Genomic DNA, 18,450 nt, shown 5'->3' with positions numbered 1-18,450 from the left:
GACCAGAGAGGGAAATAGACCATTCTAGGTGTGCCAAGCAGGAAAAACATTAAGAGACAATGGCACATGTAAAAAACCAGTGGAGGAGTTGAGCAGAAAGGTCATGGGCATGCTCTGCAGGGTTCCTGTCTCTACTGAAGTTGCAGGACAGTTACTAGTAGACAGAACAAGAGATCCTAGAGGCTGAGCCGAGACCCACACATGTACCTACCTCTGCAGATGAGCACTGAGATATCCCTCTGTGCTTCCTGTCATGAAAACTCTTATTGGTGTCCTACAGCCTGGAAACTTGCTGGCAAAGAATTCTGGGAAATGTGATTCCTAAGCTTTTCATCTCTACACACAAGGGATAGTACAGAGGGCAGAATTATGCCAGACTGTATGGGGCTCAGATGATCTTAGTGTTTTTTATTGTGAGGGAAACCAGAGGAAAATCCCCTTTGAGGGCTTGTATCTCTGTTCTAAGTAGGCAGGAATTTTTCTTCATTAAAGGACGTGAAGCTTCTTCCTTTCATCTCCACAGCAGGCAAGGTGATCTGACTCAAGGAGGAAAGAGTTCCCAAGGACATCACATACTGAACACATAGGCATTCCGGTCTACACTCATTCTGTACCTAAGGACAACATTAGAGGTCACGAGAATTTTTCTCTAACCTCTTTAGACTTTGTGGGCTATCAACTCTTGTTTGCAGCTATTTCAAAGTCTGCTGTGGCCATGAGTGGTGAGTCTGTTTTCTGACACATCTTTATTTACCATAGAAATGGGCCAGATGATCCCTGAAGACCATGGCTTTTGGGTCCCTCATCTAAACAAAAAAAGCCAAATAGCAGCAGCAAGACACAAAAACCAAAAACAACAAAATCACCCTCTCTTCTAAATACAGACTTCAACATTTTTAAAAATACATATTTCAGGTATTTGGTAGAATTATCTGGAACAATATAATGTAAGGGACTATAAGGAGGATACATAGTAGGCAAAAAGTATTTTGATTCGGGATTGAGAGAGGTAATGTGAGAAGTTCTTAAACTTTGGTTAGGAAGCAAAAACTAGCAACAAAAGTGTACCTTCGTGGATGCCTGCACATTACAATATGTATAGTACTTGATCCATAGAGCTCTTATCATAGAGTCCAAATCTGGATATTCCCAAAGAACAATTTGCCTTCTCCATCATCAAATCTTTTAATTGCAAGCAACAGAAACCCAAATCAAACAGCCTTGTGCCAACAGGAGGAAGACTAGACTCTTGTGACTGACATTGCTGTTAGTGTTCCTGGTTTCGCACACAGTTGGAAGTCGGGGTGCATGTGGCGGTGTCAAAAGCAGTCAGTTTCTCTCCATGCCTCAGCTCTGTTTCTGTCTTCATTTTCACTTGCTTTCCTGTAGGAGAGTTGTGTGCATGATCCCTTTAAACCCAGAAGGAAGACATGCGTGCTTCTGTCCTTTCAGCTTCAGCAAAGTCCCGGCGTATTCTGGTTGGCTCAAACTGGGTCTTAACAACACAGAACAAATGGCTCTGGAAAGAGCATAGGAGAATTCCGGTTGCTACAGTCAAAATGTCTCCCTGTAGATGGAATCAAGGCAGTCCTCACTGTGTGGTCTGAGAATAAAGGAGGAAAATCAAAAAGTTGTTCTCAAATTTTGTTAGTCAGCTTTCCATCTACTGACACAAAATTCCCGAAACAGTCAGCTTATAAAGACAAAAGATTCATTTTGGGTCACGGTTTTAATCAGTTCTTTTGGACCTGCAATAAGCAGTAAACAGCAGACACATACTGTAAAACAAACCCATTCACCTCATCAGCCAGGACCAAAAGAGAGAAGAAAATAACCACAGTTCTACAATCTCCTTCAGGGACAGAGACCCAACAATTAGAGACATCCACTAAGGCCCCACCTCTGAAGGTCCCACTTCCTCTCAATAGCTCTGTCCTTGGGAACCAAGCCTATACCACATAGGGAATAAGATCTAAACAATAGCACAGGGAAATGCGGGCTAGGCAAGTAAAAGCCACAAGGGCGCTGGTTGTCCTTTCACTGAGTTCCAAGTTACTGCACACACACCTAATCACAGGTACCAGAAGGAAGTAGACTACATCAAGCTTGCTCAGCTGAGCATCTTAATGTCCCTCTGTGTAATGGCACTACCTCAGCCATAGGCAGATAGCTGGTAAGAGATCAGTAAATAAGGCTGAGCAACCCAATGGAGCTTATTTAATTGGGGTGAGATTAGCATACTTTCTTGATACCTCTGTGTGGTTTGTTGAAGGAGATAGAGGTTTTTCTTTCTTAAACCAGCATCATTTATTTGATCATTCATTTACTTCTTTTTCTTTTTGGTTCTCATAGCAACAGGCAATCACACACACACACACACACACACACACACACACACACACACACACACACAGAGTGCATGGGTGGAGAGACAGAAAGGGTCACTTGCTCCCTTTCCCAGAGGCAGAGGCACTTGACTTTTTCCTTTTAGCTTACTCACTGAGGTAGATGAAGACTTTGAAGCCTTTAATAGCAAATGTGCTCATAGCTTTCATTTCAGCAGCTTGTAAAGTTGCTGGTTTCCTCTTGCCTGAAACATCCCCTACCCTATCAACTGCGGCTATGTGATTTATGTGCGGCCACCAGGACCATGGTGTGAGCAGGCAGTGACCTTTTAGATTACCGCCTAAGCCTTCATTAAGAAGAGCATCCAAAATGACAGCCATGCCTCTAAGGAAACCCAGCATTCCACACTGGTAGCCCAAGCAGTGAAAATTGACTTGGCGTGGGATTCTCCTCTTCTGGGCCCCCATGCTGGGAGCCAGGGGCACAAGACAGCATGTTGGCATAGTCCAGTCACTTAGGAGCTTTCCTTCCTGACTGTGCTTTGTAAGAATGCATCTAGTTAAATCCACAGGGTCATTGCCCGTTGCTTTCAAAACATGAGGTTTTATGAAGGAATTCCGAACAGGAATCCAAGGTTCAGAGCCCAGACCTTCAAACAGATTAATCGCCATGGGGAGAGCAGCAGAAGAGCTTCCCAACTTTAGCTTCTTTCTGTGCCCTAGCAACCATGGGCCCCTATTCAGCAGATCCAGGTCTGCACTATGGTCTGTTGGAGAGAGCACTGGGCGGGGAGCCAAGAACTGGGGCAGACTCATTTCAGCCCAGCCACTGGCTCCCTGTGTCCTCCCTTGAACAGGTTCTTAACTGCTCTGTCTGTGCTTCCTGCTTATTAAGTTAAGAGGAGAACAATAACACCCTAAGACGCATAGTTCCGGGGTTGGATGGGGGGGAGAGTGGGGGGACAGGTGGATGTGTGTTTTGTGGGCAGGCAGAGTGAGGTGTCTGGAAGGCAAGTAAATCATTTGCAGTGTGGAAAGTACCCTGTTGTCTGGTGGATAAAATAAGTGACTGTTTGGCTGGTGTGACTTTTGCCTTTTGATGAGATAAAGAAGAATGATGGGCAGACTAGAAAGACAAATAGAACTGAGAACAAGTTAGGAACAAATTGTGTGTTTTATGAGTTCAGAACAACCACCAATAAGGCATTTCAGAGATGTATGTTTAAATTTCAAACTTTGTTTTTCCAATTTAAAAGTCATACCCCCATGGGGTTTTTATTAGAAGTGTTAAACAGGGGGTCTGTCAAACAAGTAAAATGGCTAATTTTAAATGGAAAGCAATGTTAGTGAGCAGCTTGATTCTTTTGTGTGCCAGATGAAGAACTTGTGAGGATTTGTGTGGTTTGATAATGATATTTAGCATTTATTAAATACTTTTGGTATGGGCTTTCCTGTCTGTTTAGGAATCACCTCCTTCCCTCCTAACAAAGGCTGCAGAAAGTACAGTGTTTAGGGTGCCCCATGTTTTACAGACTGGGAAACCATGGTTCATGTACAGCGATTAAACAGGCTTTTCTGGGCCCAGTGAGATATAGTGTAAACTCAAGAAGTTTGCTTGATTCTAAACAAGTACTAGTGTCTTCCACTCTGTCTGTGATTACGCTGGCCAGTGCTATCACAAGAGACATGAGGACCTGGAGCTGAAGATACCACATACAAAGAAATACGAGGCCCAGGCAAGGGTGTCAGGTTAGCACACACAGACACTATGTGACCATGGATATTTGAGTATCACGTAAATAATGATAGTCTACTGTAATTATAGCCTATGTACAATTTGGGTTATACAAATAATAAGGAAATTCCTTGTTGTTCATTTGAAAATGTATCTGGGTGACCTATAGATTTATCTTATAACCTATAACTTCTCCCTGGGATTCATGGTCACTGCGGAAGACAGAGAAAAGACACCCATGTGTAAATGGGCCATTATATTTTGGGAGGAATTCAGAGACAATTTCTGCTCAGATAGTAATAATAACTGTAGGTCTGTGCCCTCCAGCTGCCTGGAAATCAAACACACACACACACACACACACACACACACACACACACGCACATGCACACGCACATGCACACGCACACACACTGGGTTACTAATTATTTTTGAAGCCCTCTTCTCTATTCACCTAAGTTTTCACATGCAGTGTCTGTCTGCCTCCTCTCCTTAGAGATTGAAGTCAATAACCTGTTTTAGGACAGCGGCTCCCCAGGAGATAAACAGAATTTAATTTCAAGTCTCAAATGTCATTGGATTAGGCCCATGTAGGCTTTAATATTGTTTGTGCAGATTCCCAACAATTCTCCTATGTTTTACATATGGCGACGGTCACTGGTAAAATACAAACAACACCCATAGAGAATGGGTGAATCATGTCACCGTACTCTTGGTGTTGGAAGGGCAAATGATGTGAACACCAGCATGAGAAGGATGTCCAAAGGGCTGAACTTCAAAAGCAAGTAGATTGATAATGACCTAAGAGCAGATATAAAACATCCACTTTCAGTGAATACGATGCTCATCACACACATCTCTTTCTCAAAGAAACAAACAAGACATCTGCCATTGTTAAGCTTGAACTTTCCTTTGCCCACCCTGGGCAAAGGAAGCTTGATCTTAAATTCAGAAAATTTGGGCTTCCACCAAGGAGCCACTTTCTGAGTAGAATCTTGGTTGAAATTGCTAATTTGTTTAGTGGAAGGGAAGTGTGGTTCAGAGTGGAAAGAGTAATGCTGATCACCTTAGGCTCATGGTTTTTGTTTTCTGTGTTTTGCATTAGTGAATTAAATAAGTCAGCATGGGAGTGACTTAAAAAGTTTGCAGTGTGGAAAGGTTTTGGAAGACCTATGAAATGCTTCTTAAACTTCCTTTGTCTTAGCTCGAAACTCAACCTTTGCTTTTGAAATGGTCCATTGCATACTTAAAGAGGCTGTCTTCTACCATGAAAAGTGACATTTGGCCCAGAGAGAAAACTGCGTCTCAGATTACTTTCCTGTTGCTAATGTTGAAAAAGGTTGGCGATGAGCAAGTGCCAGTGCTCAGATCTGGGCTACAAATGCTAAAGCCAGTTATGGATTTCAATCTGGCCAGTGACGGTTTATCTTCTTGTTCCTTTTATCCTCACCCAAGCCATTAGGTAATCAAGTTTAGACTATTCACATATGCATTTTCAATATTTATCTTCAGGCCATTTAAACCAAGGTGCATTTCCGTGATTAAAAGTGGCACAATAAGGAGAGTTATGAAAAAATGACTATAAAAGAAGAAAATTGGAGAGATAAGCTAAATAAACGAAACCAATTAGAAAACAGGCTCCACAAAGAGATGAAAATACATGTAATTTTGTGGAAGAAATAGATAATGTTAGTTAAAGGTTTATAAAGTGCTTGGGGGGAAATGAGAGTCAGCCATTTACATGTGAGGCAGATGCGAGCTGGCAATCAGTGGAGTTGATGGAGTGGGGGAATAAATTATCCCAGATTCAAGGCTTTAAATGGGGTTTCAATAGCGTTTTGAGACAGAATGTCAGAAGACCAACATGGGTGAATTACAGAGATCAGATGGGAGGTAATGAATAAACTCGAGGAGCCTGCATGAAGGAAGGGACGAGGATGCTTCCTAAGAGATGGAAGTAGGTTGGAGCATTAATGAGTAGCTTATTGAGACTGAAATATGAATATTCAGCAGGAACACAAGATCGTCAGATTAAGTAGTTAAGAAATGATAGGACCCGAACAGGAAATAGAAAAGAGAGCAGACAGAAGGTGAGGTGTGGGTTTTTTTTTTTAAATTTATTTTTAATGTTAGCAGTTCTGACTACAAATTGAGGGCATATGATAGTTAAAAAAAATAAACAGAAGAAAGTAATGTAGAAGGAAGAGACTCCTTTCCAGACCAAAATCAAACCAACCAACCAACCAAAAAGCCCCACTAAATTATATTTACTAATTCTTACTCTTCCAGGGAGCAATGGTTGCAAATTTGCATACAACCTCCCCACTTTTTATTGTATTCAAGTGCCTTAACAAGGGATCATTTGTAGGATTTTCTTTCTTCGTTTACAACCACACCTGTGTTAGATAAGTTCTTTTCCAATTTTTATCATGTACACAGTTTTCATTTCTCTATCACAATGTCTTGTGGTTAAGAGGCTAGGTAGCTCCTGTTCATCTTTCCCACTGGAGAAAAGGCACCTATTCTTAATGGGTTTGCCTGTCTTACTACTATGCAGAGGCAATTGGAGATGTAAAATAAAGTCCTATGTTAGGCATGAGAGACTAAAATTTAGAGTGAAAGTTAAATTCAGAAATAAGGACTAGAAGGCTAGAATAATATTAAGCCATAAGAATCAATTCAAGCAAATGTCTGACCGCTGGGGAGGTCAGGTTGACCACGAGTGTAGAAAGGCATTTTAAGTTGAAAATTGACCGTTAGCTGCTGTTATTTCGCCTGACAAGGGCTATCCACACACTTAACAGAAATGGATGTTTTTCTTCTTCTTGGGCAGGCAAATCCATTACATAATTTCTCTAAAAAGGGTTGTCTTCTTGCAGTGATAGCTCTGGAGTGCTTTGTACCTTGTTAAGATGCATCACTGTAGGCTTTTGTCCTCATCCTTGACTTTGACCTGACTTCCTCCCAGGAATTTTCAAAGGTCATTCAGAGTCCCACCACTATATAGCAAGATGAACTGAGCAACTGAGGTAGCTGAAAAGTCCATCTGGTAGATCCCCCCGTTGAGAAGCCTACTCCCATGTTTCATTTCACTTTTATTTTATTTTATTTTTTGAATGAAAGTTGAGCTGATCTTCAATGGGAATCACAGCTGACAGACACGAAATGGATGCCCATGCTTCCTGCAGAGGTATTCAGATGATTGACAGTCGAGTACCACAGGCTGGTACATTGACTCTCCTGTCTTTGGTTCCCTGCGAGACTCATTGGCAGAATACAGGATTACTTTTGCCTGTCACCAAGTGACTGCTGGGATCAGGTCCCTCATAGTAGGTCTTGATAAAGCCGTCTTCCTGTTCTAAAGCCATTCCCTATATCTTTGTGGTCAGAGGTCTCTATTTATGGTCTTCCATTGCAAAACAAATGGCAACCTTTTCCATGAAACACTAATCTATATTACAGAGCACTGAGAATTCTTTTAGACACCAGCAAGATGGATCTCTTCCTCACTGAAGTGCTAGTATGGCACTTCCTAGAATCAGAGAGCAAGGCATGGAGAGCCGTAGAGGTTCTTATGCACTTCGAAACTCTAAAAATCACTTTCAGTCGACTTGCAGCATGATTGAGACCATCGGATGGGAAGCACTTTTTTCTTTCCAGTGGAAAACAACTGAGGAGTGAGTTTATAAGCATGACTTCTTGGGGGGAAAAGAAATAACGAAAAGAAAGAAAGCACATTTCATGGTGCCTGGTTAAGGCTTTGGATTGTGGGGAAGAGATTTGAATGGTCTGGTGCTTCCTATAAATTGAAATTCTTTCTGGATTTACCATGAGTCTAGGTTTGAAAAGGTTGGAATACTTGTTTTCTCACCATGTTTTCATCTTCCCCCTCCTGCTCTCCCTTCTCACCTCTTCCACACTAGTATTACAAACTTCTTTAGAAATTTTCATTTCAAATTGTAAGAGGAGCTTGCCTTGTGATCCTATTCAGAATTTCCACTTCTCATTCTCTTCCACTCTTCTTTCCTTCTTTCTCAGTTTCTTTCCCCAGTTTCACTAGGGGCACAGAGTTGGCACTAGGAATTGGAAGTAGAGGATGCTGGAGCTGCAACATGAAACAGAGACATCTACTGTTACCGGGGATGCCGTTGTATCTCTATCAGAACTCAAGAGAAGAAAAACAGACATTCATCATTCATGGTGATAGGGGTGACCAGGAACTCTCATGAGAGATGCTTTTTCCTGTGGGGAGAACAGCCAAGAGGATCTGGGAGGCTCTGAAAAGGGCTCTTAATATTTCCAGCAGAGCATCAAGGTCACCTAGATGTTGAAGAACATGGAATATTGAAGTATGATGAATTGATGAATGAATAAAAGAAGAGGAAAAAGAAGATAGAATACACGTATCTCTGTCTTGGTAGGCCAATCAAAATCTGAGTGCAGAGAATAGCATAGAGGGTTTGAGAACTCAGTTATTAAGGAGGGTAAAGCATAAGATACAGTCTGAACACTTTGAGGGCTTAGGTATCTATCCTGAATGTGTGTGCATGTGTGTGTGTGTGTGTGTGTGTGTGTGTTATTCTCTACTTTGTTCTGTCAGTATAGACTATATAATTTTATAATTTATTAAATACACTTTAATTAAATTAGAAATGCATCACTTTCCCCCTTTCCTCTCTTCAGCCCCCCCCCCAAGGTAACCTCACTCTCAAATTGATAGCCCCTTTCTCTTTGCTTATTACTATTACATACATATATCATACCTGCGTGACCATTGCAGATTCTCATGAAGTAGGTGTTGTTGGAATGGATGAAGGTAACTGGGGTTGTGAGAGGATTTTAAGTAGGATAAGAAAACAGTGAGATCTGTACTTTAGAAGGTGAACGTGACACTAGTATGGGGTACAGCTTCATAGGTTCTGAGGATAGATTATACCAATATTGGTCAAGGATCCTAGTTCAAGAGGGAAGAAGAAAAGGGAAGGCAGCCCACATTGTTCTGTTTTGAAATGCTTGTACACCATGATGTATTTCTTACAGTGCTGAAGACAGAAAAACTTAAGGAAAATATTTAAGGAACATTGGATTAAAGTTTGGAGGAGACACAGAAAAAGACTGACTGTCTCCATATTCAAGGCAGAAAACACTGAAGGCTTGGCCTTGGCAACTGTTCTGTGTTATGAGGAACTCCACTAGGCTAATTCTCTACTTAACCATTTGTAGTCCTGTGTTGTATTTTGCAGGGCAGTGAATGAGGGAAGGAATTGGTAATGTGGGAGGGAGTTTCTGTGTAAAGTCAGAGAGCTTGTGATGTGGATATCGCTCTGTATAAATAAAATGCTGATTGGCCAGTAGCCAGGTGTAGTTGGAGAGCTTCTCTCCAGCCCTTGCCAAGCCCTGTTAGTCCAACAACCCATTTATGAAATAAACACACAGACATTCATATTATTTAAACTGGTTGGCCATTAGCTCAGGCCTACCATTGTCTAGCTCTTACTCTTATATATAGCCCATTTCTATTAATCTATACTTTGCCACGTAGCTCGTGGCTTACCATTACCTTATCTCTTTCTTGTCATGGCCGCTGCTGGCGGTGTCTCTGCCCCAGCCTTCCACCTCCCAGCATTCTCTTTTCTCTTGTCCCGCCTATACTTCCTGCCTGGCCACTGGCCAATCAGAATTTTATTTATACAGAGTGATATCCACAGCAGCCAGGCAGGAAGTATAGGCCAGACAAGCAGAGAAGAGAATTCTGGGAACAGGAAGGCCGAGTTAGGAGATGCTGCCAGCCGCCTCCATGACAAGCAACATGTAAAGATACCAGCAAGCCACAAGCCATGTGGCAACTTACAGATTAAAAGAAATGAGTTAACTTAAGATAGAAGAACTAGATAGCAAGAAGCCTGCCACAGCCATACAGTTTGTAAGCAATATAAGTCTGTCTGTGTTTACTTGGTTGGGTCTGAGCGGCTGTGGGACTGGTTGGTGAGAGAGGTTTATCCTGACCATGGGCCAGGCAGGACAGGAGAAACTCCAGCTATAAGCTTGTTTTTTGTCTTCCCACTGCTATGAAGCCAGCTTCTATCCTCATCTCTTTAAACATTGCTTGTTTCAGAAGAAGAAAAGAATTCAAATATATACTTCCCAGGTATCTGAGTCCTACCTTAATACTGAAATGGCTGAACTGGTAGATGTTTCAGAGATGGTAAAACGGTTGTCATCAAAGGATCCAGCCTTCACCACTAGAGGTTGGAATGGTTGTTCTGTGGCTGCTGTGGCAAATTACTACACACTGGTGGTTTGGGACAGTAAGACTTTCTCTTACCATTTCTAAGGCTAGAATTCTGAAATTAAAGTGCCATGTTCTTTCGAAAGGCTGGAGGCGAGTCCACCCTTCCTTTTGAAGTGTCTAAGCGTTGGTGACATTCTCTAGTTGGTGTCTAATTCCAGTCTTGTCTCTCTTTCTCTCCTTCTGCGTGTTAATCATTTTCTCTGTCTCCTGAAAAGACACTTGTCATTGGATTTTGGAGGCCAACTCGGGTCCTCCAGAATGGTTTTCTCACCTCAACATCCTCAAATTTAATGACATCTGCCAAGATCCTTATTCCAATGAGTAAGTCACATCCACAAGTTCTGGGGATCAGGACATGAACATGTCTTCTGCAAAGGCCATTATTCAGCCCTCTACTGAAGGGAAGCATCTTCATTTAAGATTCACCTGTATCACTTCACCAGAAGACCTGGCCTATGCATCCTATGTCCTTCAAAGGTCCATGTGTTAGATGGTTGAGCTACAGCCTGTGAGCTATTTGGAAAGTGGCAGAACACTTAAGAGGTGGAACCTAATGGCGGGTTGGGGGGGATTGAAGCAACTAGTGTGCCCTTAGAAGGGGAGACTTTGTGGCCCAGGCTCCTTCTTTGCTGTTTTCCTCCATTGTGTGCTCCCTTTGCAATGTGCCCTTGGCCTCACCAAAAGAGACAGAGCCAACCAAACAGTCCTGTAACCTCCAATGGTGAGTCATAGGTTGATTGTCTGGAGCTGGTGTTACCATAACAGAGAACTGACTAACGTACTGTCAAGCGCACATAGAGGGGAATAACCCTACTGTGTGTAAGATTGAAATTCCTGCTCACACAACCTGGCAAAGAACCCAGGATGAAGCACAAGTTCAGAGTGGAGGTTTTATTCTTTATTGCTAAGAAAAGGTACTTATTAGCATGCATTTTATCATATTACATATTAATATACAGTAGTATATATATGAATATATGGCTTACACACTAATATATGCATTATATAATATACACATATATTATATTATAGTATATATTATATATAGGTATATATTTTTCTATGCTGCTACTATGGGAAAGGAGCCCTACATTATTTATGTCTCTTATTGCTCTGACAAAGTACCTGGTAGAAGGAAATTAAGGGAGCAAGGATGGATTTTTTTGGCTTACACAATAAGAGGGTATCATGGTAGCGAAACCATGGAGGTAGGAGAGTGTGGTGGCCCCTGGCTCACATCTCAGTAGACCCAGAAACAGAGAGGAGGTGTGCTAGACACAGGGTCAATATGTAATTTATAAGGCTTACTCCCAGCAACACCTAACAAAAACAAGATTAGGAAACATATTGCAAAGTTTTCCTAAGACCAGTCTACCTATATAAGCGCTTTTGGAACAGTTACACAATCTCTTCTGTAAAATAAGTCAAACAGGATGGTTTTGAAGTTCCCATGCACTTTGGAGTTTATGTTCCCCTGGAGGAATTACCCAGCAGGTGTCTAACACCCCAGCCGGCTCTCTTCTCTTGTTGTGTGGTTAAGTGTCGTGGTTTGCTCACATAACAAGATAGCTGGCAGACGTCGTAGTCAGAGGCCTACCCCAGAGCATCCCGTTTCTCTTCCAGTAAATGGGCCTCTGGAGAGCCCCTCAGCAGAAGCTACCTCCTTAAGCAAATTAAAAGTTTTATTGGCAAAATATAACTTGATAACGTACATGCATTGTCATTATAACTTAACAAGAAAGAATATTCAATTCGAGACACCAAGAGAAGAGCAGGCAGAAGTCTGTTTGGCAAACACATTACACAGCCCTATGGAATTGTGGACGTTCAGTAATTGCACTTTGAATTTGAACGCCAAAGTCTCAGGGAAGAGCTGGCTGTGCAACCTCCCTTTTTAAGGGGAACCCCGGGGAGAACAAGCCCTACCCAGCTCCCTCTCCTTGCACTTCCGCTTCAGAGCTGGAGACCCGTGACTTCACTTGGGCAAGGGGTTCAAATAACCCTCTAGTCCCTCAAAAGCCTCAGCCTGGTTGGGATGTGGCTCTGTTCGCTTCCCTTCCCGTTGCACGCCCCTGGCGTTGTAGCCACTTTAGGATTCTGGGATTCAAACAGCCCTGAAGCCACAGTGTGCTCTAGTGCTAAATGGCCTCAAGCAGTCTGAGGATTTGTGCCTCTGAAGCCTGGCACCTCTGGGCTCGTGGCTTCTGTGCTGCCTTTCCCCGCCCAGCACCAACCCTTCAACTAATTGCTTATCCTAACTCCTGGCAAACACCATTCTGTGGGACACTCTTGTCCACCAGGGGTCTAGCCTTTGACTTTTTCCTTTTCCCAATGAGGAAGCGGGAAACAAATGTCCAATCAGTTTCTAGATGTTCAGCTCCAAGTTCTGGCCCAGAACTCTCAGGTGCCTGCCTCTCAGGCAGCTCAGAGGCTGCCTCAGAAACTGAAAACCCAGCGTCCCCAGGGCGCTCAGCCCTCATAAATATTGATGGGCATCCTGAGTGTGCCATCTCTGCTCTCTGAGCCAGCAGTTTAAACACAACTTCAATCCACTTTCTTCAAGTAATGAAAGCTGTCATATATATTCTTAAAATTCACATTTGAAGAGCTCCTGTGTGTTTGTTGAAGGAGATAAAGAATGCGACATAGAAAATCTCCAATAACGATTTCATAAACAGATGAATGGCTTGACACTGTCACCACAGGTAATGGTTGTTAACACCACAGAACGAACTCCTCTAGAGTCTGAGGTACAGGTTGAAGACAGGCTCCATAAAATGAGGACACTTATCCCCAGTTATTTTTCAGGAAATAAATGCACAACTTTTATAAAAATTTCATACTACATTTGGGTATCAATATTCAACCAAACCAAGTACTAATTTCCTGTCAATCTTTAGCCAGATTAATATTTTCAAATAACCTAAGATATTTAGGTATGGTGATAGGTATTTATGATGCCAGCTACTCCAGGGGTGTAGGCAGACACATTGGTTGATCCCAGGAATTCAAGGCCAGTCTTGAACAACAGTGTTGTACTCTGTTTCTTAAAACAAAAAAAAAACCGAACGAATGAATGTATGAATGAATGAATGAATACAATATTGGGTTCTCCTCATGCTCCAAGACCTCCAAAAGATTGCCTTTGCTTTGGTGTTTCCATGCACATTTACTGCAATCCAGAAATGTCTCTTTCTGCATCTGTCTAAATTCTCAGTCCTCCGTAATGGCCCAACATAGCACACCGAACATTGTCCTAAACTGGAGTGTATGATTTCACTGTTCCCTAAATAATGCAACTCTCTCAGTTAGGAGACTCACAGATGCTTGTCCACATGCCTAACATGCCCACTATACAGACTACATCCAGGGTCTCTTTGGGACTGAACACAGCTCTACTCCCTCCATCCCTTCTCAGATTCCAACTTTGATTTTCTAGTGTCTACAGTGGACCTTGGGCTTTCCTTCGAGAACTGATGTCAGCACAGATTAGACAGAAAACTGGGCCAAGCAGCTAGAGCTTAAGCCTCCAGAGCAAGCGAGACACATCCAGCCAGGAAGCTGTAGTTGAGTTCATTATCTCCCTTTCACGTGAAGAGCAGCAGACAAACTCCCTCCCAGAAGCAACACATCCTCTCATAACGGTGAGAGTTGCTTGGTTGATGAGTTTCAGATGCCATGGGGTAGAGATGGTTGAGTTCTCTGTAAGCAGGGAGCTGGATGAACTGGAATCTGCAAGGTCAAAAAATGCTACAGAAGGAGTGTGTGACCCTTTGTGTTGAGGGAGTCTTAGTAGTCTAGCACTTTAAAGGGTCTTTTTAGTTGTCGACAACTAAAACTAGAATATCATCACTCCAGCTGTCCTTGTCCTCTCCTTAGAGAGGCTATTTTTCTTGAACTCAATAGAGAGCATGGGGAGGTGCAAAAAATTCGACATCTTCCTTTCTAGACTTTTGAGAAATGGCTCGATTCATTTAAATATTTAAATTCATTCTCAATTTAAATATTTAATTTTTGTTATTTTAAATAATATGTATGGGTCTCTGTGTAGATTTGTACTCAGGTGCCTGAGTAGGCCAGAAGCATGGGATCCTCGAGGAAGTGAATGTACAGGTAGCTGTGAGCCACTGGACATGGACTCTGGGAACTAAACTTAGGTCCTCTGCAAGAGTAATAATATGTTTTCTGAACTACAGAGCTATCTCTCCGGACTGAATTTATCTTTGCTGAGATACTTTTTTTTTCAAGTGACAGGGATATTTAATGAAAAAAATGAAAGTGGTATTGACTGTTTTATCAAAACTTTGTGCATTTTAAATTTTAATTGGTTTCTCAAATTTTCTGAATAGTTTGTGAACAGATTTTTTAATGTTTTTATTTATTCTCTGAGAATCTCATAAAATATATTTTGATTATTTTCTTTCCCTTGGCTCAACTCTTCCAGATCCTCCTCAACCTCCCCACCCACTGAACTTCATGTCTTTCTCTCTCTTAAAAAAACAAAACAAACAACAACAAAATCATAGTCTATTTAGTGTTGGCCAGTTACTCCTGGGCATGGGGTCTGTCCTGCAGTGTGATTGATATACCCAATATCATTCCACTGGAGCAAACTTATTTCCCCTCTTCCAGCAGACATCACTTGAAAATAGCTTTATTGAGAGGAGTGAGACTCTCTGCCCATGTTTCCCTCCTCTGTGCCGAGCTTTAGTCGGCCTTGAGCTTGTAGAATGCAAGTCATGTGCATGCTGTGGTCTCTGTGAATTCACGTGGACATCTGCCCTACTGTGTTTCTTTGGAGTCATCTACCACCTCTGGCTCTTACAATCCTTGCACCTCCTCTTCTGCATTGTTCCCTGAATCTTGAGGGGAGTGGTGTGTCATAGAAACCCCATTTAGGGATACACATTTCAAAGTCTCTGCATTAGCCAGTTGTGGGTCTCCGTGTTCGTGACAGTCTAGTACAAGGAGGACCTTGTCTGCTGAGGGGTGAGTGACACATGGACCTATTGGTATAGCAATACGGCTTTGAAGATTGACTTGCTGATATATTCATTCTGTAGAATAGTAGTATGTTGTCCTCTAGTCTCATGACCTATCTGGTCTCAGGTTCTTAGTCTCATAAACAGAATCAGGTATAGATTTTTTATTTTGTTTAAATATACTAGAATGCTGGTTTAGAGATAGAAAACCTGAGTCTGGGCCATGTCATGATTTACTGCTTTCTAGATAGAGAGATCAATACTGGACATGTAGTGAGCCTTACCTAGGTTGGAACTCCCTCTGCCTTCTCTCCTCATCCCTCCCTTTCTGGTGCACAGTCTACTCCAGTTCCTATGAGTGAGTCCCATAGCCAGGGACAGCATGTGAAGATCTACCTTTTTCTGAGGGCAGCCAGAGTCAGTGCAGGCAGCCCAATGGCTTGGTGCTGCATTGGTGCTCTTTGTCTCTGAGCGATGAGTTGCACAGCCTGGCACTACCCCACTCTGTTAATGCATCTTTAAAATTAAAGATGGCCAGAGAAAGGCAGAACATGGCTCTGGCTCTGAAATGCAATAGCAGTCTATCCACCTTATGGGAAACAATGTATTAGTAGCTTATAACCCCAAGAGGCAAGGCAAGGTCAACTTTCCTCCCGAAGCTGGTGGTTTTGTGCCTGTGCCTTCCTTATCCTCCTTGAATCTTTAGGAGACCTCTAATATCATTCATTCATTCAACATTTACTCAACATATAGCACACACTAGATGGCATTTTCTGTCTAAGACACTGAGTTACAAGGATAAGTAAAATTCTCTACTCATATGATGTCTGCTCAGAGATGCAGTCAGATGAATACAGACTTGTCATCATGCATAAGAATGTGGAAAAATGAGTGGTCTTCATCTGATGGGAAGGGTGGGCATGTATGAATGGACATGAGGTGGATTGCTGACCCTCCACTCCTCCTGCCTCACCAGGCACTCAAACACACAGGTTTTCATGCATGTACACATGCACATACATACTCTGTGCAACTTAACACATATGAGGGTTCACCATGAATAAAGAATAGTAACTGCAAAATATATAAATGAGGGAGGCATCACTCTACCTTATTAAGCAGTATATAGTTATAAAGAGAGATAAGCTTAGTTCACAAATGTCTACTGGTAAAAGGAAATGAGATACATATATGAATAAGATGTAAACATATGTCTGATGAGGTCCTAAGGAGATCTCTGCCAGCATAGGCATCAGGAACGGTTAAGAGAGAGGCTGATATCTTCTAAGAAGATAAACCTTTCCTCACAGCTGAGAAATCTACCTCAAGATGACAAGCTGGGTGTGATAACAGACACCTGTGATCTCAACACTTATGCTGAGGCAGGATAATCTTAAGTCAAAGGCTTGATGTAGTCAAAGGCAACACAAAGAGTACCAAGGTATCCAGGGCTACATAGCAAGACTGTCTTAGAAACTAACAAAACCATCCAGAAGGTCAAGGAAAGATTAGTTGTGTACCTTTTATTTATTGATTTTCAAGGTGAAATTTCACACTTGGAAGAAAGCCATTCTGCTTCCCATTCTGAAATGGTGCATTTTCCGTTTAAATATGTTTTAAGTATTGGGTATAAACTGGCAGTTCTGGCCAATGAAAACTTTAACCGACTTCTGAAATTGCTTGATCTTGGTTCCTACTTGGTTTCTACTTGGTTCCTGTGTGTATTAGGAGCCAAGTGTATTTGTTCCCCCAGCTGAGTATAATTTAATGAAATATAAAATGAATAGTGGAAGATAGAACTAAGAGAGGGGAAGAAGAAGAGCTTCTATCTTTATAGCAATTAAATTGCTTTAGAGAGACTGTTAAAAATAACAGAGGAACTCTTCTGAGCAGAACCATGTTTACAGAGAAAGCTTTGATTTTTTTTTTTTCCCATCGAGTTTGGTTAAAATAAAATGCTGGACTTAAATGAATTATTTCTATGATTTCTTATGTAACTTGACATTCAAATGTTGTTTCACACATTAGGTATTGCACAATCTGCCCTTTTGCCCACCAGCAGATTTGATCAGAACCATAGAACTCACACTGGATACATCAACGGTTGCTGGGTTTTAGTTTGGATTATTCTGAGCTGAATGGTGATTGTCAAGTTGACATTGCAGCTTCCACAAGACCACTATTGCAGAGAGGTTGGTAAGAGAGGGAGAGAGGTCCCTGAGGGACCTGCCACATACTACTTCTGATTCTGTATGTGCTCTTTGGGCAGTCCCTTCCACTTCACCTTTCCCCTGTATATTAATTTCAAAGTCTGCTTACCTATCCATATTCTCTATTTCTTGTTGACAGTTATCTATCTTTCAAGTGGTTCAAAAAGCCTTTGTCTCTAAGTTGGGGTATTTCTCAAAAATATTATAATTTAATGCACATTTGTAAAGAGTATACACTTCACCTAGCAAGGATTGTACAGTACACCTAGCAAGGAGTGTGCACTACCCTTTGATACTATGGGCTAGTGGTCCAAAATGAAGTACATCATAAAGACCAAGGATCCATGTGCTTAAAAATAATGTACAGTTGGAAAAGTTGATAAGATTTTCTCTTGAATATTATTTGAGACATAGATTTCTTATCTCTATAACCTTGGTAGGTGGTAGCGTTTACTGATATCAATATTTTTCTATTTTAGTTTTTTATCCCTTAGGAGACTGTTATGGATATTGATTTTTCTTAATTTATTTTAATGTGCATCACAGTTTTTGAATCTCAAAACCGTGTTTTCAATACAGAACTACTGGAAATCAGTTAAAATATATGTGATGAAATATATCTACATTTTCCTTTTTCACCAAAATAGTTTCTAAACTACACTGAAATATATGCCTCACGACTTGTGTATCAGCAAACCCAGTACCCACTCCTCCTATGTACTGTAGGGCTTGTAAATTCATGCTTCTGTCTAAGGCATCTATGTATTTCCATCTCTAGTGAAGAGCCTGGCACATGAAAATGCTCAATAGGTGTTTATCAAAATAGGCCAGGGCAAGCTCTGTAATGATACTTACTTTATTCAGTCAAACAATCCACATTACGTCC

Source organism: Onychomys torridus, chromosome 20 (assembly GCF_903995425.1).
Source record: "Onychomys torridus chromosome 20, mOncTor1.1, whole genome shotgun sequence".
Classification (NCBI taxonomy): domain Eukaryota; kingdom Metazoa; phylum Chordata; class Mammalia; order Rodentia; family Cricetidae; genus Onychomys; species Onychomys torridus.
This window is presented reverse-complemented; position numbering follows the sequence as displayed.